The sequence below is a fragment of the Simochromis diagramma genome, unplaced genomic scaffold (genome assembly GCF_900408965.1).
Source record: "Simochromis diagramma unplaced genomic scaffold, fSimDia1.1 OVJJ01000781.1, whole genome shotgun sequence".
NCBI classification, from domain to species: Eukaryota; Metazoa; Chordata; class Actinopteri; order Cichliformes; family Cichlidae; genus Simochromis; species Simochromis diagramma.
The window spans coordinates 1077489-1101038 of NW_024386832.1; the positions used below are offsets into that span (position 1 = coordinate 1077489).

At 40.8% G+C, this 23550-nt stretch overlaps 1 protein-coding gene and 1 long non-coding RNA gene across 11 annotated transcripts in view; both read left to right on the plus strand.

Moving 5' to 3' along the window:
- The window catches only part of fbrsl1 (fibrosin-like 1), a 276651-nt gene that overhangs the window by 13143 nt on the left and 239958 nt on the right, over positions 1–23550 (plus strand). The window lies entirely within an intron of this gene.
- On the plus strand, positions 1095–22915 carry LOC120731502. Its single transcript, XR_005695378.1, has 2 exons — positions 1095–22566; positions 22625–22915. It is a non-coding gene; the product is annotated as an uncharacterized LOC120731502 (long non-coding RNA).

The window sequence follows — 23550 nt, forward strand, 5'->3', positions numbered from 1 at the left end:
GTACGCTTTTCTCCTATGAAGAATTTTGTTTACATTTCAATTTAGCTATAAATCGTCATGATTATACAAAAGTATTTGGCTCAATACCATCAGGGGTTTGTATGCTGTTTAAGAATCAACCTAATATCACTTCATTCCACGGGCCGTTGGCATCTCCCATACAAACTTTTGTTGGCAAGATTTGCTTTTCTAAGCAATCTAAAAACAGCAATAAATCTATCAGATCTTTATTTCAGAGTAGCATAACCACGCTACCATATGTAATTTTGTTCTGGAACTGGTTGTCAGATGGTATTATGTGGAATGAAGTTTGGAGACTCCCTAATCAGTTTTTAATTACCAACAAAATTAAAGATATTTCTTATAAATGAATACACAGAATTTATCCTTCTAAAGATTATCTTCAAAGCAAATTCAATTTAGACATTGATACAAGCTGCAGCTTTTGTAAAACTTCCAAGGAATCTACTACACATCCTTTTTGGTTTTGTAACCTTGTGCAAGATTTTTGGCAGAGTTTATGTGTTTTTATCTCAGAAAATGTATTTAAAGGATTTGTACTGTTTTGGAAATATGTTTTGTTTGGTCTGCACAAAAACCAAAGACAATTCAACTTTGATAACAGATATATGATTAACTTGTTAATTTTAATGGCTAAATTTCATATTCACAAGTCCAAATGTTTAGGAAGACATCCCTCTTTTTATGTATTCTCCTTTGAACTTGTACAGTATCTTAATTCAATTAAGAACTCCACTAACCCAAAAGCTATAAAAACTATTGGTGTTTGTAAAAAAAATCAAGATCTTTCAATCACTTTGTTCTTTGGCTTGATCAGTTACTTTCCCCCTAACATATTTATATTGTAGGTTCTGAAAACTGTTCTTTTATTTGTTTGTCTTTGGTATGCAATTTTTTTTGTAAGTACAACACCATTAATATGATACTGTTTAATTCTATTTTGTATTGTACTGATGTTTAAATAAAGGTTTGAATGTAAAAAAAAAAAACTACGACAAGCGACGTTAGCAACAACGACGGTAAAACCATCGTGTGGCTCCGTCCGCATGTTTATTTTCACAATAAAGCTGAAGATCCTGTTGAGATTTTTCAAAATAAACTGCATCACGTGAAATAGAATGCAGAGTGTTTACAGATGAGAAGCTAAAAAGAGCCGTCAGGTGCTTTTCCCCGCAGCACGCCGTGTAATAATTAGTCACAAAGAAAATTGAGGCCGTTTCAACTGATGTAACACTCGACTCCAGGTACACGACGCCCAGCTGAAAACACTTCACGCAAGTCAAGCTGCCCGAGATTCACAGAATTTACAGAAAATGTAGAATTTTTGTTATTATATATGTCGGGACGATAAATCCCTTATGTCGGGATATGAGATTTTGGTTATATATCGCACAGCCCTAATTCCAGCAAGAAAGTCATAACAAGAGTTGTTCATTTCCATAGAGCATTTTCAAAGGAACCATTCAGTCACCAGGCTTACATCGTGGGTTTTTTGTCAGGATGGTGCACAAAAGCTAAAAATGTAGCTGTCAAGAAAAACTCACAGGGAGTTTCCTGCTCTGATTTGTGACTTTTAAATCCTTCTTCTCCATCCGTCTTCTCGGCAGTATTCAGTGACTTTCCTGTAACTCAAAACTCCAATGCTTAGAAATGACCTGAGGGTGTAATATAAACCTGTAGCACGTTGCTCGTTGGACACTTACTTTTTTTCATGTAAAGTTACACTTAGGATATCATGAAAATAAAATGTGACTGTAGAATATGTGGAAACAAACAGATCCCTTCATGTATTAAATGATGCTCTATGAGAAAAAGAGAAAAAGAATGATTATATGTGTTTGGCCTAAATGTTGGGCCACATTTGACTAAAGCTGATGGTGTTGAGTCCTGCCCAAATATCATGAAGCCTGTGACATTTGGACTTCCAGCGATCAGCCCATTTCATAACTCCTGGGCCATATCTGACCAACTGAGTACTCGCTGGTGCCGTAACTAATCCACAGCACAGCCACAAGTAGCCCAGATGAAGCCCAAAATAAGTTTGCCAGATATTGTTTTAAAATAATATCACTTTTGTTTTTATAACAGTATAAGAAGTCACTGAAGAGTGATCACATTGTGGGTTTTTACTTTACGATTATGTGGTTTACGTGCTGTTTTAGAGGGTTTTTGATGCTGCCAAGATTAAATTACAGGGGGAAACACAAAACCCTTCTGGCGAATTTATTATGTATTGATTTGCCATAACTCGTGTTCAGTTTAAAGCTAATATAAACATAGTTCGTGCTTTAACACATTTCCTATAATGGTTACACTTCTGTTCGAGAGGCAGTCTCCATGGTTCTGTATGCGTCTGTTGAAGGTTTCGTCAGTTTTATAACAGGCTTGACCTGATGCCAGCTCAGACATTTACTTTATGAATCCTCGGGGCGTCTATGAAAGTCAATGTTCCGGCTGTGTGCTCAGCAGAGTGAATAGGAAGAATGTGTTTGAAATATAATGGGACATATAATAAGGGATATGTAACACAGCCACCGCTGCAGTAAAAATCTGCAAAGGCAAGACAATCGCTGTCACGCAGAGGGATCTGGCAGGAAGATCTGCAGAGAAAAAGTATTGTCAGTATTTGTTTCCTCTTTCTGTACAGACAGCACATATATTCAGTTTTCTGGTTTTTTCCTTTTTTTTTCTCTCGTAATCTGCAGGTTGTTTGCCCATAGATCAAAGGCAGTAAAATGCATCTGCTCCCCTCTTGTGAACAGGCCACACAGCTCATTTCAGAGGGGCCACTTTGTCAGCGCGTCTGAAACGAGGACACGCACCTTAGAGCCAGCAGGGCTCTACCCAAGGCATGGAATTAGATCAAAAATTACACACACACACATTCAGAGCCTGAGCACAAGGCCAGTTGTTGAGTCGATAAAAAAACAGACAGTGTGTGAGAGAGAGAGAACATATACAGAACTCTGCCAAGCTACTGTTTGCATTCCACATCTCTTGGCTTCACGGCACCGCTGCTGCTTCAGACGCGTGTAGTTTAAATACCATGCTATTCATAGGCACACTTATAATGATTTGTAAGTATGACCTTTAATGAATCAAGCTGTCTACTCCAACAAAACAGTTAGTTTGATTCCATATTGTCATTTATTAAAACTGCACTAGAAAACCCTTAAAACTCTTCAAGCTACACTTGAAAACTCTTAAACTGAACAGTTACTTTAATGCAAATGTGTTTTTTTTTTTCAGAATTTCTCTTGTTATCATTGTTTAAATAAATTAACACCAGAGAACATCTGAGGATCTCATTCTGTCTTAAAAAAAAAGCAGACTGCATACTACAAATGTAATCGTGTAAACAGTGGAAGGGAGTTTATCATTTTTCATAGTGATACAGTTCGTGCTTTTTATTGATTGCTTTTCTGGCTTGGCATCTGTCGTGACTGAAAGCATTTGTGTGGGATATTAAAGCTATTTTCTGGCTTTGTGAATAAAGACGGATCACGCTTCAATTTATGCCCATTAAAAAAAAATCTTTAAAAGAAAAGTCAGCATGGTGTGTGCTTGAGTTTAGGTTCAGCGGGACATGCTCTATGCTTGATTTAAATAAGGGATGTACACGTATTGGCTGAATGTCAGTATTTGCCAGCACTGTTTGATTGATATTAGCATATCCTAAAATAAGACGATGTTTACCAATATCAGGAGCTTTAACTGTTTTCTCATCTTAATTTTGTTCGGTAAAAAAGTTGGAATAAAGGAAACAAATGGTAAAACCAAAATAAAGAAATGGAAAAATTATCTGTATTGGAATAAACCAAATAAATAAGAGGAGCTTTAATAACCATTGTTTTTTTCATCGCTAAATTGCTTGATGTCATCTGCAAACAACCGTATTAGATCGATACTCCAAGCTTATCTATTTTGAATTACAAGTGGGACAAGATGGATTGATGCATTCCTACTTTTCACAAGTTGCCCTGGTGACAGGAAGTCTGCTCATGTGTACTTAGTAAAAGGTCAAAATGTTTAAATGTCAGCAATTGTACATGTGTTATAACGTTAAAACACCTGTAATGATATTACTGTCTGTATGTTTGTGGTTTAGGTATGTTCCTGAGATTTTAGTCTTAGATCGTCCTAAATCAGGCGTGTTCATGCTGGTGCAAATGCTCCACGTGCTTTGTTAGTATTATTGTGAATGTGTTATGCGATGTACTTGCAGTCTCATAAAAAGATTGCATCAAAGAAAGGGACCAGGACTACGACCACTTTTAGTCAACTGCCATCTTTAAAGTCTCTTTGGACAGAGTCAAAAACAGAGTCACTCTGCCATCAGTTTTCTATTGAGTGCGGCCAAGCTGTTTGTGATCATGTGGCAACTGTGATTAATTGACAAAAATCAAAAATCTTTTGCAGTCTACATGCAACAGACTAAAGGGGCAAGGATAGCTCAGTAGGTAGGGTGGTCGCCCCATGATCGGAAGGTCGGGGGTTCAAATCCACTGAACAGGTACCCCTGAGCAAGGTACCGTCCCTACACATTGCTCCCCGGGCGCCTGATTTGCAGCTGCCCAATGCTTCACTGAATGAGTGGGTTAAACACAGAAAGAGTAATTTCCCCACAGGGATCAATAAAGTATACATTATTATTAAATTCAAATGAATATTTCAGCAAAACCTTAAGCGATATGAAGCAGAAATTTCAGAAATTCCTCCAAAAATAGAGACGCTGTTGTTGCAGGATGACGATTTATCTGAAAACTTGCATAGACACTGAGCAGCCTTGCTTTTATAGGAATATAACCAGAGTACTAGTTGAGTTGAGGTCTCTAGTGCTTGGCAGAGAAGTTGATGCAGACTGACTGACTGAAACATATTGTCTGTATTTATAAATTAGGTGGCAGTAACTTGCAGACCTTTGCCAGCCTTTCTGAGGGTCATTGTTTGTGATTGGAAGTGATCCCCCAGAAGTTCATGATGTTGCACACTCAACTTTTAGGCAACCAGCTGGTCACTGCAACTACTTGCAGTTTCAAAACATTTGAAACAACCACCAAGCAACTACAGAGTTTACCTAGTCGCAGTGATGTTGCCACCTTTCTTTAAGGTGTAACTGAAATACCATTAGGACTTTGTACTATGGAGCTGGCCAGATAAATTCTCTTTGTTGTCTGAGCCAACTGATTTGGATATTTGTCTTCTCAAACGTAACTTCTGCAGGCAACATCTAGAAAAGTGCACGTGTGAAAATTTTTAAAAAGAAAAAGGCCACTTAATGAGACAACTTGAGGAACTAAATAAGCAGTCCTCTCTTCTAGTCAGCTTTCCCCAAGGCTTGATATCAGTTCCCCAAAATGTGCCACTGGTGTATAGCAAGCAGTGAGCCAGCACACCAAAAGAAACAATCAGACGAGTAGAGCTAAAAAAAACAACAACAAAACAAACAGACAATGGTGAAACAGAAAGAGAGAGCATGGGCTGAGGTATTCAGGCGTCCTGCTTAATTGTTTCCTGGCAGCAGGAGTAAGCTTGTTCTCAGTGCATAAATCCTCCTATTTTCATTTATGTGCTCCAGGTGTTGATGAAACAATTCCCCTTGCTGGATAATCATATTTCTACTTCCCACTTGCCAAGACACTGAAATGGTAAAGAGGATGGACCCCCCTCCCGCCGAGCTGACACATCACACACACCACTAGCTCTCTCCGTGTATGTGTGAATGGATCTACTTGGCGTTTCAATTTGCACAATAATGCGAGAGGAGAAAAGCGGTTATGCTCGCTGACAGGCTACACCAGACGGGTCGGTGTGTGTATGCATGTGTAAGGCCACGCAACAAAAAAACAATCATTTATAATTCGTCAGCCTTATATTTAATGAGTAAATCAGTCAGTCAGTCAGTAAGCAGGACAGTTTATCACTTAGTCAATCTGGCAGCTGGTTAGTCAATTAATAAGGTTGTGAAGTCACTTAGTCTTCCAATGAGTTGTCATGCAGCATCGTCGCTGCGTGTTCTCTGTAGAGGAAACTGATGAGGACGCTGGTTTTGATTTGATCTCAAAATATGAGAACGTTTTCACCCAAACTGAAAATGATAGGCCTCCCCCGTAATAAAATCGCAAATAGCACTTAAGGAGCAAATGTGCGTTTAAACTCTTGATTTGTATCTTGCCCCCACTCCTCGATCCCCTCGTGCCCTCTCTTTTTCCTCTTACGTTGAATGATGTGGCATAAAGAGCTGTTTTATGACTGCCAGAACAAGCCTGTATTTCTAGTAGCTGCCAGTCATTTCCTGGCCCGTGGCATTGCCTTTATCACTCATGAATCCTATAAATGTAACTGTGGGTCACATACCTCTGGAGGCCTCTCCAAGCCTCTGTAGCTGCAGGCAGGAATGTTAAAACCAAAGGCAGGCTCAACAGTGTCGGCGCTGTCATCGAACTGAGATATATACTGCTGCGGATTCACATAAAGGTGCAGAACTCCTCCCTGCAGTGCTGTACTTGTGGTTTAAGGCAGCCTGTTTTGGAACTTAGGGGTGTGGCATTAGCAAAGTAATCACGTTACGATTTAAGAAACGCCACAACTCAAGCACTGACAGGAAATCCAGAATGCATCTGCACCTCTGACGCTGTGAGGTGGCCTGCTTTGCTCGCACTACCCATTTGACGTCATTTTATTAACCAGTCTGCTCTTACTTACCGTCTCACAGTCAGATCCATGACAGGAATCTAGAGGAGACAAAGAGAGCAAAGAGAGCTAATGTGTGTTTTTTGACCCCCTTCGGCAAAACAGCAGGCATTGTTTGCAGGAGAAGAAGACACAATGGTGTTTCTGTTCAAAGCCAGCACAAGTGAAAGCCTGTCAGGGCTAAAGGAAAGCGAAGGGTGGAAAGATAGAGAGGGAGTGAAAAAGGTCTTTCTCACAAACGCCACCTGTTTGGATACTGGCTGTGGTCATTTAACCTGCAACTTGCTGCTGTTACATCAACAGAGAGGAGTTTGGCCAGTGTTCCGTCTTTTCTGCAAGTTTCCAAGCACTTCATAAAAAAGAGAACACGAAAACCTAAAAGCTATGCTAAAAAAGGTGGTACTAATTTCAACAGATTCCCCTTCTTTGCTCAGCAAGTACTAGAAGTGAAAATTTTGTCTCAAAAACAAACGTTCGGTTTAACAACTCAGTTTTGAAATGATTTATTACAGCAGAAGAGTACAGTATTACACTGCCAGCTCATTACTCCTCGCAAATATGCATAATAACTGAGGCGTGAACTGTAAATATCCTCCAGGAGCCTATAGGTAGATGCTGGAGCAGTACGGATGCAGGGCACCAGAAGACACTGTACCTGTAAATGGTGCGGTACGGCTCAAGTATCTGCCTGAACTATCTCGCAGGTTTGCTCCATTCATTTAAAAATCGCTGGCGAATTCAATACAGTTTGTATTCTCCTTTTTAGCTATCAAAAACCAACACTGGCTGTGGCTCAGGAGGTAGAGCGGGTCGTCTGCTAATCGGAAAGTTGGTTTGATCCCTTGCTGCTCCAGTCTGCATGCCAAAGTATCCTTGGGCAAGATACGGAACCCCGAGTTGCTCCCGATGCATTCAGTGGAGTGCGAATGCGTGTGAATGTTAGATATAAAGCACTTAAGCACAGGGAAACAAGCGCTTGAATGAAAGAGACATGCTGTATAAAGTGTTTGGAGTGCTCGAGTAGAACAGCACTCTATAAGCACCCATTTACCTTATTAAACCAGATGATGCTGTGCCGTGATATTTCTTTCCCATGCATTGGGAAAAGAGCACAGCTCCTGGTAAATCCCCTGCTTCTCCATCTGTTTTGTCCAGCTCTGGGCACCGGTCATGGTAACCACATTGTTAAAACCAGAGGCTATTATTCTTCTTCACATAGAAGACATCACTTAATGCACCTAAGGGCCGTTGCGGGTTTAGTGAGAAAAGGTCATATTTATATTTCCCACTGCAGCGTATGACCTCATGTAATATTTGTGTCATTATTGAGTCGAGGTGCATGATACTGACAGATGGGTTTTTTTTGCTGTTACATAATATATTGTTTCTGCTCTGCTGTGAATAAAAACTAGACAAATATCAGCAGGTTTCCCTGAATGTTAATAAGTGAAACAAGATAAACAACTTGCTCTGTCTCTGGAGATGCCTGCATTGCACCGCAGCAGACTCAAGGAGTTTAACTGTTGTTTGAATGCAGCTTAACTATGCATGCTTACAGTCTCAGCACTCTGTTAAAAGTATACCCGAAGTGTCTTAGCATGCTAGAATGGTACATTTGCTAGACGACTGATAAAACTACAGTTTCTCCGTGTCCATTTTTAAAAAACAAAAGCAGAAACATGGAGATTCTGGAGAACCAAGTAGCAGCTTAGGTTACTTAAGGTACTTAAGGTATCTGCTATTACATTTACCAGTTTTGGTCACTCATAGAGCAGAGCTGCAGATCGGTTGCAGGTTGAGTGAGTAATAGCTTTCCTCTATGGTTATTTAGGATCACTTCACGTGAAGTAACAACAACGGGATCCTGCTCTAGAAGTTATATACTGATGTGAGTTCAGGTTTAGTGGATTCATTCATTAGCAAAATGTTGAGAAGAACCACTCAGGGCTGCATGGGCAGACTTGCTTGCTTTTGAAATGTTGCCTGGTTGCTTTACTGCTTGTGTATGTGGTGGGTCTGAGAGGCAGCCTGTCAGAGTTAATCAGCCTACAACAACCGGCTAAAAGCAGACATCCTGACTGCAGTGTGGTTCACACAGGCGCACACGGACAAATGGAGGCAGACAGACATGCAGCGTCTCACGTAGATGTTGATGCTCATGTACTGGTTGTATAAAGAGAGGAGGGGGGAAAAAAACCAGTTGTTAACAGACTTTTCTTCCACCGGCAAGTCGTTAATGGAGGCTTGGTTAATGGTGACTGACTGAACGTGCAGAGATACAATGCAGCCCTGCAGTCATCGAGCCAGGGCTTCAATTGGATTGGATGCCTGAAGACATTTATTCAAACAAGATGAACTGTTGATCCCCCCTCTGCTTCCCGGCAATTTCTCTTATGTAGCGCTACAAGAGGAGGAAGAAGAAAAGGAAACAAGCTTTCCCTTCCAGGCACATATTTCTTACAGCAGCAGTACATGAAATTCAAGTACAAAGGAGGGCCGCGCTATTGGATAAATCGCCTCCTACAAATGGAGCATCACCACCAAAGCCCAGCAATGTTATGTGTATTTTTTAGGGTATAGATCATTTAACAGCACCAGAAAATAAATTTGAATAAAAAAAATAGAAGTAAATAAATACTGCTTATTCTCCTGTGATGCTTTAAGTCATTTTCTGTGCATGCAGCTGATATGCGAGCTGATGTCATCAAAATATTTGGGCATTCATGCTAATGGGAACATTTTTGCTGAGATGCTGATTTTAGACTTTAATGCTAATTAGCAAATATTGTCAGGCTAAACAAATGGATGGGGGGGAAAAAATCAGGTGGAGGGCAAATGAGACAACGCTCGGCACAGCGGTGAGTCTCCGGCATCATGAATCGCACATTCACCTGAAATTGGCAAAGTGGCACAATGTAAATGGTTTTAAATAAGCTTTGGCCTCCGAGCAGAGAAGACATAATTGTCTCTATTAGCTCCAGACTCAAGACAGCACTAGTTTGCGCTGAGTGAGTGTGCTGATAGTTTCCCTGCTTGTTCAGACACGTCACATTGAAATGGCTGATAAGTGTGAACGATAAATAGCTCTAACCCGAGGCCTACTGTGTTTATATATGCGTATCTGCATGTGTTTATATATATAATATGCTTCATCTGTCAGGTCAATCTCAGCTGTAGAGGAACAACAATCCTTCCCCCCTTCCCTTTCTGATATGTCTCCTTGTATTGCTGTTAATCATTATCTAATTGGCATGCAGGCTTGCGGGTAAAGACTTGCATCGGCCCACGCTCGCAGGGCCACAACGGTGGATTAGAGCCATGCAGAAATACCAGCAAAGGCGATGTGATGAGCCAGTGTACGACCACTAGTAATGAAAACAGAAGTGGCAAGCAACACCTCTGCCAAGGCTGAATAATTATGCTATGCTTGTTTGTTATTTGTCATGTGGGTTTTTATTGAACGGCACTATTTAAACACGATTTCCACGGTGCTGAGCATGTAACTGGATACCAGAGTCACCTAGAAGCTCCTTTAAAGGAACCACAGCCTGCGCAGTGGTGAATATGGAGGAATCTAGATAAAATGTAACGCAACCCTTCAAACAGCTGTTAATTTTTATTATTGAATGCATCACCGGTTAATAATTTAGTTCATTAACAGCATTTTGGGTTGTCTGATGGTTCTCATCTAATTCTGTTAAAGTAAGTCTGTGTCTTTCGTGTCTTCAAACTGTTGTTCTGATGGTAGAATAAAATGTGTATTTTCTAACATGCAATTGTAATGCTGCCTTTAAGCGTTCCTCTCACTGCGGCGGTTCTGCTTGCTGAACGCACCGATGTTACACACTGTTTGCAACTTGAATCTAACAGCTGTTATGTATTCCGTGTCCTGCGTTAAACTCTCTGAATGGTGAACTGGGGGCTCGTTGACATAACAACCAGCCAAAAACCCAAAGCAACTGCCGATGCTGTAGAGCTCTGCTTCAGTTATTTAGATAAATCGAGCGTAGATTTCGTAACGGAATGAGAGTCTGTGTTTATGTTTTTCAGACTTAGCAAATATGAAAGCACTTCAAAGCCCATGTCTCCTGTTGTTTGCGGAAATATCTTACTATAATGATGATAGTGTATGTAAGTAAGTTTGTTCTGTAACTCCTCCAATATGCGTTAATCAGTCTGGACTTAAATAAACTGCTAAACTAGGATAGGGTTATCAACACCTATACAGCTTTTGGAAATAAGTTTTCTAACACCCAGATCGTGACAGATTCATCTCAGAACTAATGGTGATATTAAGTCTGTTACGTGTATGTTGTTGTTGTGCAGTGGCACTTTGGAGGGGATCGCTGGAATGGTTTATCATGCATATCTATCATACAGTAATAGTGCCTGTAATTTACTCCTTATCCAGTGAATGTTGCTGTTGCTGATGAAGCTCAAAAGAACAGCATGATAAATGAACGTACATGTGTGTTTTTTCATACATGAGCAAAGGGAACAAGCGCCACAGGTGTGGCAAAAAGTAGATGTTCTTGAAGGGACGACTTTATACTGTAGTTAAAGTCCAGTTGGTGTTTTGCTCTACATCGTCGTCTAATCAAATGACTTGGACTGTGTGTAATTGTAAGTGTGCTGTAAAGCTCTTATATAATACTTTTATAGTACTTGTGAGTGTTAATAAGCACTTAGGAACCACTTTCTGTGGCTTGACTGTTAGACTTCATGGTTCCATCTTCCACAGATGAATGACATGCATTTGACTGGCAGTGAGTGGTCATTAGATTAAAAGCTTTAGGGGTGGGATCATCATCCTAATGATAATGTGTACCAAATATATTCTCACTGCAGTACATTAACAATCTGCTCTATATCTTTAGACTCTTTAAGCAAAGTTAGTGGAGTGAAAGTGGTAACCTTTACAGCCCAGTGTCCACAGGCTAAGATGTCAGGTGCTGAAGCTGCGATGATGTATATAATCTCTTGTAAATTCAGGTCCAGCACTAATTATAATACATTCAGGGCGCTGAGCTCCTTTTTACTTATTTATTTATTTACTTATTTTTTGTGCTGTGTAAATTGGGGCAGTTAAATATGATTAAGGTTAGTTAGCCTCACTTCAGTCGATCTACAATTATTTCCCGTTCATGCAGAATGCCAGCTCCTTTTAGCAGTAATAATCATGAAAATAACTATTTGTGTAGCACCTTTCATCACCAGCACAGGGTGAATTACAGAGAATGAAATGGTAAAAATAAAAATCCATTAGATTGGATGAATCTTTAATGATCCTTGCGGGGAAATTGGGTTATCATAGCAGAAGAGAACAGGATACAGCAGGATACAGATAAGGACGTGAAAGATAAGAAGCAGCAAAGGTTTGAATAGTGAGCAAATCATCCATGTTGAAATTAATACCACAAATTTTTTTAAAGTGTCATCAAGTGCCATGATGAAAACAAAGAAGATCTAATAAAATGAAAACTACTTTTGTAAAGCCATGCGTCTTTTGAAGATCTTAAAGTGCTTACTGATGCTAACATTTGAGGATATTGGAGGATTTCTGTGAAATGGTAGCTGCCTGTAAAATGTGGTTAAAAAAAAAGGTCCTATTGCTTTATGCTGTTAGTGTTATTGCCTTCTTAGATATGTGGGAGATTAAGAGAGGCACTGAGAGCGCACAGTAAATCTTTATTATCCCTGAAGGACAATTTGCTTTACAGCAACCAGTCATTAGCACGCAGCAGAGATATAACAGGTACACTACACATCAACATGTAGAGCCAGGAGCCAGTGTGTGTTGAATTTATTGTGTGGAGAATACTCAGCATCTGCTGATAAGTGCTGTGGAAGTGCGATGGCGTTATCTTTGTCGAATCGTCATATTAAGATGCTGCTTTCCCTGCCATATTTGTATTTGATCACCATTTGTTACAGTGTCCTGGACAAATGTTAATGAGCTTAAAGTGATAGATTAGCTACTGAAATTCATCGGTTTAATGATGCAACTGTTTTTTCTTTTAGCTCATTTTGTTATAATGTACATCTGTTTGGCATTTTGATGGAAAAAGGATTTTTTTACAGTAGATCTAAAATTAAGTGAAATAATAGCAAAAGTACTGATGAACTGATGCAGAAATGAAACAAAAGTTAGCTTAAAGTTAGCAAAAATTGATGCTAACGTTAAGCATCCACCAAGCTACCACAGGTCGACCTAGAGACTAGATTAGGAGAGGCTTGGATGCAATGCTCTTTAGCCCCTTAAAATAAAAGTGAGAAAATGTTATTACACATCATCACAAATATATCAGCTTTATTCTGTATTCTATCAGCTTGTTTAGCATGCTATTAAAGCTATTTGATGTTTAGAGGTGTTGCTAGGTAAGCTAAGCACTTACTCTCAAGTTGCTTTGTTGTAGCAGTGCTGGTTTGGGGTAATCTAAAGCCTTGGCTTAGTGGACTTTTTCATTCAGATACCTTGTGATAAGGGAGCCATCACATTATCGTGCTCATCGGGGAAGGAGTGCACCAACTTTTTTGTGGGTTTTTGTTGGTGGTGGTGTTGCTTTTGTCTCCCGTGGTTCACAGCACTGTTTGTTTGTGAGCAGTCCTATTTTGGAAGAAGAGCTCCTCTGGTTTGGTATCAGTTTCTAGACCCCATGATAGTTGTGGTTTTAGCGGTTGAACTGGCCGGTCTGTCTGCCTGACTGGCAGCCCTGTAAAAGGTGTGGGGCTCACAGTGATCCCAGTCACAATAGAACAATACGCCAAGGCCTTGGCTGCACGGATATCTTTTTAATCACTGAGGCAAGAAGCCATATAACAACAGGAAATATCCATCAGCAGTAATTGTGGAAGGATTCCAAAATATGGTGGAGCACTGTTTCAAGATCACATCTATCTACTTCCTGTACTGCAGACTTAAGCCAAGTGTCACTGTAAGACATTTCTCTTTGTAGGATGAGTTTGTACTTTGACCAAATGCAATAAAGCACGAGTGGGTTTTAAGCCAAGAGAAGGTGAAAAGAACCCTTTGGCTTCAATTTACTACATATGAGATTACTTTGTCATTTAAAGTTCCCTATGCAGAAATCTGTTCCTCGGTCAGTATTCGAGAAACACCATTATGAAGCTAAACAAAATGAAATTATGTTGTTTGCTTATAGTGATTCAACATGTATTTCTTAACCATACTTCCCTTCAGAGTCTTCTTATCATCCATCAGTGCTTGTACTTGATAAGTAGCAGATGGCCACCTAATCAATCACTGCTGTGTTCATCTGACCCACTTTCCCAGCTTATGTTTTCATTTCTTTTCTTCCAGGTCATGTAGCTCTGCAAAGGTGGACGGCTGAACAGCAGATTGTAGACTTGTAACTTCTTTTCATGTCACTGGTCAAGAAATCAAGACGTGGCGTGGAAAGCTTGGCGAAACAGTGTACTCTAATTAAGCATTTAGTCACTTCATTCTGTGTTTTAATGAGTTTTTATGTGGACGCTTGTGTTGGGGCAGCTTTTAAAATTCAATAACTCGTTATTCAAAAGCAACACTAGCTCAGTTATATTTATACACCTATTTATTAAATCCTTTCCCGAGCATCCGTATGTTCGTGTCAGTCTGTTCCTCTCCTCTGTGAAAACATTAAATACTGCACCGCACTCAAGGTTTCTAAATGCAAGACGAAACACTATCCCTGTGCAAGCCAAACTAATCTGTACTCGCAGTTTGCAGTGTCAATATTTGCATATAAACTGGCCCCTGATAGTGACCTCTAGCAAGATGTTTCATTTCTCATCTCTTTCCTCATCTCCTTATTTCCTTTGCCACTTTTTTCTCGTCCTCCTCTTGTCTTGCACTCTTCCCCCCTGAGCGTCCTTGTCAGTGTCACAAACAGCTATGGAGAAAAGAAGGGAGGTCAATAGTTTGTCTCCCCGCCTTGTAAATAATGTGACTCAGAGGCTGACAGAATGAGTTTGGATGGCGGCAGCAGGGAGAAACTGGCTGGAATATTTTCTTAACTACCGCCGCCACCGCTGCCCCCTTAACCCCTCCAGCTTGACTTGTTTAATCTAGGTGACAAATACTTGTCAGACTTTGTGCCGCATTTCTTTTCTGTTTGTTGTCCTTCTTTAAGGGAGTTTTTCTCCTTTTCTCATGTCACTGCTGGCATTTTAGCTGAGCAAAGAAGTGTTTTCTTGTCAAAGAGCCATGTAATCGAATTACCCTCCGCATGGGTTTTGATGTTAAACGCGAGTCTGTTGCTGCTTCGGGAATTTCAATGCACTGAGATTTTACGCAGTCACACTCGGATGCGGCAGTCCGCTGTACACGTGTGTTAAGCGGCGCTCGTGCTTATGTGTTGACATTTGGTGCACACGCGCATGAACTTGTCTGTAAGCGTTCGTGCTCACCGATGCCACGGGGTGCACACGCTCCACTGGGATTTGAGCGTTGCAGTCCACTGCTAGGGCCCGGGAGAGCTCTGCTTTGCTGTAACCGAGCAGCTCAGCGGATGGGAATGATGTGGAGGGGGCGGGAGGGTGGAGATTTCCTGTGTTGCCTGTGGTGCTCGGGGTGAACACCAGTGTCAAGCGTTGGGTTACAGTGGTGAATGCAGTGCTGCACATTCACCAGTGATTCTATCTTTGCATTCAGCAGCACCTGGCACACTTGTTAAATGCATGCAGTAATCTCACATGCATATGTCCAAGTTCATATTGCATGGAGCAGGGGTGGCAAACTTAAGGCCCGGGGGCCAGAATCAACCCAACAAAGACCCTAATCCGGTCCGCTGGACTGGGAAATGTCAACGTGGTCATTAATTTTGGACATTTAACTGTATTTTTAACTAATGAAGACCTCTCCCATGTTCATTCATGTCAAATCAAAGTAATTAAGTACTAACAGTAAATGAGGCAATGTGAACATTTATTTCTTATCTACTAAGCACAAAGAGTCGTTCTAATCCATTTCTTGTTTTTGTTACATCAGCATCAGATAGAAAAACGATATACTGTTTTTTTGTCATACTGTTAGTTTTCTTATATTAAGATATCTCCGGGATTAAAAGTGCAGTTAACCTTTCACTGGTCTGGGCCACTCAAAATGAACGTGGGCTGTATGTGCCCACGTTATAAAATGAGTTTGACATCCTTGGCATAGAGCATAGAGCACACGTGTTAATGCTTTAACATGTGCGATGCAACATTCACACATGCACACGCTGTTCCAAAAAAAGTCAGTGTCACCAGTCTGAAGACGGCGATGATGGCGGTGTCGCTCAACGACAGGTTTGCTCATTGTTATCATCTGCTGAACGGCATGATAGAAAAAAGCTACCTTATCCTTCTCATAGACGTGCTCCCAAAGCCTGGTTAGGTTTCAGGTTAATTTTTCCCCCTTTTCTCTCAAACACTTCAGTAGCCGGGTTTGAAATGCCACTCCAGCTCCAAATTGACTCTTCAGGGTTTCTTTCCTTTTCCTATCTGTCATTCAGCATTAGGCTGAAGGGAGAAATTCAGAAGCTGCGCTCCCTTGCCTGTACCCCGGAAAATGCTTCAGTGGAGCAAATTATATGTGTCATTTTCATTTATGCATATTGTTTTAGGTGATGTGATGTTTATAATCCTTGCAGCGGGAGCAGATTGCGGCGCTAGTAGCGACGGAGGCCTCTCAGCTAATCGCAAAACATTGCCACGTTATTGATTTCCATCATGGTTATGGTAATATATTTTTCGATTGTAACTGCTGCCCTCCTACTCTGGTTGCGCTGTGTATATCAGGTTGCATTATTCACACAGTGCCTCATTTGATTACAGGCGCCAGAGAAGAAGGTCAGAGGCGGATCTGATGACCGTGCAGTTCACAAGCCTCTGCAGCGGTTTGTAGGACATCCGACAGAGTCTCTTGTCTAAAGGCGCCCGGCGTAATGAATGGTCCGAAGTGTTTTTAAACGGGCTAGCCGTGATCCATCTAATTGCTCCCCACTCAGTGTAATTACAACTTTGTGTGCACTTTGCTTGGGACTTCACACTGGCAGAAGCTAACAGGGATGCTGTTTTAGCATTTTTCTTCTCTGGGTTTGATTTCTCCCTGCTGGCTCAGCAGTGGGACAAGCATATTTAAAAGACAGATTGCTTCATTCTTTGATTGGTGTGCTGTTTATTTTTATATTGTGTTACTTTCCTTACTGCTGTGAAGACATTGTATCTCCTGCAAAAGCAAGTTGTTTCATACTTTTTTAAGGAGTTTGGCTGATGCAGATCCAAGTTTCAAGTTCCAAGTTTACCAAACTACTCTCAGTAACCAAGTCACTGTAGAATGCTAATTTTAGCTCAGTTAATATCATCTGTTCTTGACCATGGCCTTTCATCAGTTACAGGGGCCTGAAATAAGAGGTGGGCAACAGGCAAGACAAAGAGCTTTGAGCAACCAGGTAGTAAACCCAGAGCATCTTATATGCTGGTATCTCGTCTCTCGGAGATTACTTTTAAAATATGTGATCCCTCGCAATTGTATTATGAGCAAAAACCCTGAGCAAACTGTAGATTCTACAGGCTGCAGGCATCATCATGTGCACGTTTATCCTCTATAAGAGTACGACGGGGCACAGGTAATACAAACACGGAGGCAGAAACTCTCAAATGCTTGCTATAATCAGCGCATTTATTGGCACTGCAGTAAAAGCAAGTGGAAGATTATTAAGGGGTAAAGTTAATATCCACTGAAACAAAATGTAATGTCTTCCGTAAAACTCTCACCCTGCAGTTTACATGCATATAATATTTATTATATTTATAAACAGCTCTTCATAGGTAAAATAAAGGTGCTCATTAGATAAGCGTTTTTACATCTTGTTAGGCTGCTCATTCCATAAAAATTACACAAGACTATTATAAATAACCATTCACTTCCATAACGCACGTTAAACTGAGGATGTAATATTCTCTAAGCCTGCAGCGCGTAAGCAAAAAAAATTTCAAAAAAGGGAAAACCTCAGACGGATTTAATAGAACAAAAACCCAGCAACGTGCATCAGGGGCGATGTGTCGATAATTGTAAACATGCTAGTCGAATCGGCTCACAACACAGCTAACTAGCACAAAAACCGCTACGGGAGGTAAATTGGAACTACGAAGAAATTCAGACTTTATGGGAGAGGATAAAACCCCCCAAAACTGACATAAAGAACATATGGACGTACCCCTACCCAGGTTACTGCAGGTTTAACGTGTTCGCCTTGCCCTGAGTTCATAAATGAACACGCTCCGACACTGTGTTCTGCTGTTCGAACTGTTGCTTTACCTGGAGGACATTAATCTCCAGTGTTTGGCTTCCTGGTTGAGTAAAGGTTATTAAATATGCAGAGGACAGTCAAATGGGTCCTAAACAGTATTACAGAGACAGAGAACATAGGGTAATTAATGGATGAAGATAAAGTGGGCGCAAAGAAAAGTTGTTGGTTAATTCTAATATTCAGATGGTTTCAGTGCTTGAATCTTTTCCGTCTCGTGTGAGATGACCTGCGTAGGCGTCATATATATGCCTCCATATGCCTGCTTCTCGCCATATTATACATATTGTACAGTGTCTATGCTTATGCGCTGAAGCCCAGTGACTCTGTTGTATGTGTACGTATGTTTATCCAGCTATGGATGAATGCTCCATCAGGCAGGCCGCATGTGTATTGTCAGCAGCGTCCCAGGAGACTTGCTCCAGGCAGGCGGAGTGTTAGTAATAGACTGATTTACCTACATACTGCTTCCTAACTTCCCCACTGCTCCAGGGAGCCACTACTGCTTGGCTGACTGACTCTGCAGCTGCTTGTGTGTAAATGCTCCCGCGCACACGCTTCTCAACAAAGCAGGTGTCAAGTACAAGTGGCACCTTTGTCAGTATGCGTCACACGCTGGAAACAGTGAAATGCAAGGCAAGTAGTTGGCTCATTCAAAGCAGTGACAGCGGTGTCAAATTACAAAAGAGTTGTAAAAAGGGAAGAAAAAAATAAATGATTAGAAGTAATTATTTTACAGCACTGCCTGTTTATGGAACAGTTGCAGCACCTGAAATACCAGCCTGATGGCCTTTGCCTTGCAATAAAGATACAGTGTGAGTTTAAAGAGGTTCGAGCAGTTCACGTTTCCTTCAGTCGTCACGCGGGCGGAATCGCTTTACTGCATTTTGGAGGTCCAGGAACAGCGTGATGTTTGAAGCCGGATTATGCTGACCCAGCGGCACTCAAAAGAGACAAATATGCTTTTCATTATTTTTAAGTGTCTCTAGAGACATTTAAAAATGAGAAAAGACCATCACCTTGTTGTTTTCCTGTCTTCATAGATCGGAAAGTATGAAAGTATGTCCATATCAGATGCTTAAATTTCCCTCCCTATACGGTCTGCAAACTGTAACTCTGTTCGAGGAAAATGTGAACGCAATAATAGAAGAATCCTTAGCGCACAACACTTCAGCGGCGTTTAACATCGACCGCAGAGCTGTGGGGAATACCAAAAACTTAAAGGCCGATTTAAAGTTGGCAAAAGCAGCACAGGTGTGAGCAACTTTGTTTTCATGTCACCTTTTGTGCTTCAGTGTAAGCTAAGCTCAGCTGGCTTTTTGTCAGTCTTTTATGCCCGTTTGCTTCCCTCCTACTCTCTCTGCTCTCATATGCTGCTCTAATGCAGCCAAATCCCCAATGAAGCTGTTCTCATTTACATCGTTTTTTGTTTACAGAAACAGCATGAATATTTACACAATTATGGCCTGTTAACTACATTTTTTAACTTGCGTCCTTTTTAAGCAGTTTCTAAGCGACATCTAACAAACTCACGAAACCTATATTTACGACATGACACGGGAATTTTCGCTGTCGTTTCTGCTATATTTACTGGAGTGAGTGTTTTTATCTCCTAACGTTATCTCAGGATGGTGACTCATGACATGAGCCCTGTTGTTCATGGGACTCCCAAAGTATTTTCACTGCCACTGTATCTCATCCATCTGTCTTGTCACAACAAGATAAGTCCGTACATTTCATTTAAATGGAGATGCGCTTGTCTGAATTCTTGCATGCCTATGCCAACTGTGTTTCTGTGTCATTACAGCTTTGCCACGCAAAAAAATTGTGATACTATGAGTCATCAATTTTTCCTCCACCCCAAATATTTGGATTTAAAATGATTGCTCAAAGAGAAAGTTGGAAAGGACAGAAGACCTCATTCATGTATGTGGTATCCCAACACGTTCTCTCATTAAAGTGCTGGTTAATGTTAGGATTAAGGTTAGGGTTAGGGCTGGAATACATGGCTGGAGCGTGTTTTACCACCGGGAGCGTCATTCTATTGGATTTCATCCACAAACCGGTGCGTATCATAGGGACGCGGAAGGTTACTTTTCGTGTTCCCATGGGACGCCTCGGGACCTGACAAATCATTGGTATGTTACGAGTCGGGAATGAGAATGGGCTCGGTATCCCATTGGCTGTTAGTCGCAGACCTCTTCTAAAGCTACAGGCACTCAAACGGATGTTTTGGAAACCAGTTTAAAAAGTAGTTGCTTAAAGGAAGAGTACAACTGATGAAGTATTTGAAGCTTGAACTGAAATTAGCTTTGCATAAATGTGTCAAAAAAAGAGAGTAGCAGATTCGCCCTTAAGATGCTGTCACATTCATGGCAGACTGTTTCATGTGCTAAAAGCAGGGTGGATAAAACATAAGCCTCAACTTGTCATCAGCAGCCTGAAGTGGCTTCATCAGAGCGATTTGTAGAGAGTCTGAATCAATCAGTTTCTTATCTGATGATCAGAAAGTAAGACAGAACTGCTGATTTTAAGGCTGGTTGAAACTGATTTCTCTCTATTTACACCGTCTAATGTGCTGTGTTTCTGCTGCATACTGAATCATCCTAATCCCAAAATGAGTTTATTATTCTGTAGAAAGAGGCATTAACCCACATTCTGCTCAAACTTAGTTCTAATTATACCGTAACACAGATACAAGTGCATCAGTTGCCTTAAGCCATTTGTCGGATCTAATTATAAATTGGCCATTGAATGGCGGTTCTGAAATAAAATGTGCTAAATAAATTATATGTGGCAATAATTGAATAGAAAATAGGCGCCTCACTCAAAAGTATAACTCTCCATATTTTAATCTAAAAAAAAAAATCAGGCCATAATAGCTAAAACATTAAACCCAGTCTCTAAACTAAACCCAGGGATTTATTTAGCATTTTTAAAGCTTATCTTCTGCATGACAGATGTTTTACCTATGAACTTCACAACTGGCAGCATTTCAGCTGCTGTTTTCAAATGTCTGGAGTTTTTTTTTCCTCCAGCTAAAAAGGTTTTCTGTTTTGCCAAAGCACGCAGAGCGCACAAGCCGAAGTGTGAATGTCAGGACGGCTTCATCTGCCAGCTCCATTATGAGTAGCCAGCCTTGGCAGCTGACCTGTTACAGATAATATGGGTGCACCTAGCAGACGCTGGGAAGTTGCTAATGTTTGGAGTTGGCCTCGGTGGGTAGATCTCTACTCCATTCAGCATGATTTTGTACAGCTTGAATGGAAATTAAGGCAGCTCTGTAGAAGGAGCTGCAGAACTTGGCCGTGCTGGAAGATCATTACAAGGGTCAAGACAGCTCATCGAGGATCTCGGTGTTTCTCAGAGCTTTGTGTCAGTGCCATGTTGAAACTTAGAGGCTCGTCGAGTGGAAAAAAAGATGCAGTGCGACTCGTGGAAAACGTTGTCTCTTGGAACAGACATCGATGTATTTAATTTACCAATGGTAAAACAATTATGGTTAGCCCATGCTGTGCTAACGACATCAATTACAAGCCCATTTTCTGTGTGTAACCTACATATAGTTTAAATCTTTTATAATAGATTTCTCATATTCATGGAGAATTTAACAAGTCAGTCTAAACTAGTCTAGTGTAGATTCATGTTTTTTTTCCTCCACTCACCTTTTGCCTCACTCAACAGTGTGTGCCATAGTCAGAAGACACAAGGAAATGATGAGTGATAAAGAAATAGATTTGTTGTGAGGGCCAAGGGTGACTCAGAGGCCTTGAACAAAAACCAAACATAGAGAGGAAAGAGTTGCACTATAGGAGGGGAAGAGTAAGAAGAGAACATAGAAAAGGCCAAGAGATCAAAGCCATGATAAGGGCAAGACTGTTTTTTTAAATCTAAAATGAATTCTTCAGCTCTTCGAGGAAAAAACCCAGAACAACAGCAAAATAATGTTTTTACCGCTTCAGATTTAATGGTCTGTTTCCTACTTTGTAATCATCTTTCTACACTGCTGCAATTTGTAATTTAATGGATGACAAAAAACCCGGCAATGAGCAATAAATCAATGTTGATGAGTGTTTACATAGGGAAAAAAGCATTATGTAGATGAATGGCATTATACTTTAAAAATGCAGTGTACCACCCAGCACAAGTTGCAGGGGAAGTCAGCAGCCACGTCTTGATCTGTGTGTGCAGTGCTTGGGAGCCCTGCTGCTCGGCTGCCTGCCCCGCAGCCCAACATCTGCTGAGTGCAGGAAGCATTTGAAGGATAATTAAAAGGACTGGCTTCCAACTCATTTCCCGCCTCCCATGGCTAAGCAGCAACATGCTGCTCAACAACGAGAACTGCAATTATTTTGGGAATTAAGAAGAGTATGCAAATATCAAAAGTGAGCAACAAACAGATGTCTTTGTTTTCTTCTGTTGGTAATAACAGAGGTTATTATTATTATTATTATTATTATTTTATTTTGTATTTTTTTCTGGCTGGTTGGTCTGATTAGTCACGAGCCTATGTAGAGGTCAATGTGAAAGTTTTTCTGTGATTGTGTGTGTGTGTGTGTGTGTGTGTGTGTGTGGTTCTTTGCAAATGTTGTTGGCTTGATTTGTGAGCACAGCTTTAGTTGTATGTGAAGCCAAGCTGAAGCTCACAAAAGGCAGTAAACATGTGCATTCTTCACCCCTCAGTAGGTCTTTTCAAGGAGATGCTCAATAAAAGCTTTTCATCTCCTTTAAAAAGGTTGTTAGCACGTGCTGCGAGACGGCCGAGGAGTGAAATATCATTTCACCTGTAATGAGCTTTGAGATGCCTGGATGACAATAATGAGTCGGTGTGAGCAGAAAGTGCTGACTAACACTGAGATGTTAATATACTCTGGTTCAACAACGGCTCAAGGCTTTGTCTTCAGAGCAAACAGGAATAGTGAGAGGAAACACCAAACTCATTTTTCATTTTTAGAAAGAGGTTATGTGAGCGGGGATTTATATAACTTCCTGTAACTATGTGCTGTCAGAGGTTAGCCATTTCCAACAGTCATCCCTTTGTCTGGTTTGAGGAGATGATATGGTTTATCTTTGTCAGTCGCCGGAGACTTGTTAACCGTTCGCTTTTAAAATTCAAGATCTTCCAGTTGTGCTAAAGCTAGACTCTAGCTCCGTGACTGATGTCTAGCCCGGCCTCCAGCCCTACTGCCTGCCTTCTTTGTGGGACACCAGTCATGTGAATAGGGCCCAGAAAGGAGAGCCAGCTGTTCTTTTCCTGCCAAGTCATGTGCAAGTCACAAAGCAGCAGCACCACTTGAAAGAGAAAGCAATAATCAATTTTGCAGAGTTAGCCTTTGAAAGGCTTGTTTTGTTCTCAGCGCCTGACAATTTAGGAGCAAGAGGCCAGTAGTGGCATTTGTCTTTTGATGGAATACACTGTGCTCCATTGTGCTAAAACCCCACGCTGGCCAGCATAAAAGTCAATTTTAGTATTTCTGTATAATAACAGCGCGTTCAAGAATTTGCTGTCACATTATGTGTTTGGCATTTTTTCCCCCTTTCTTTG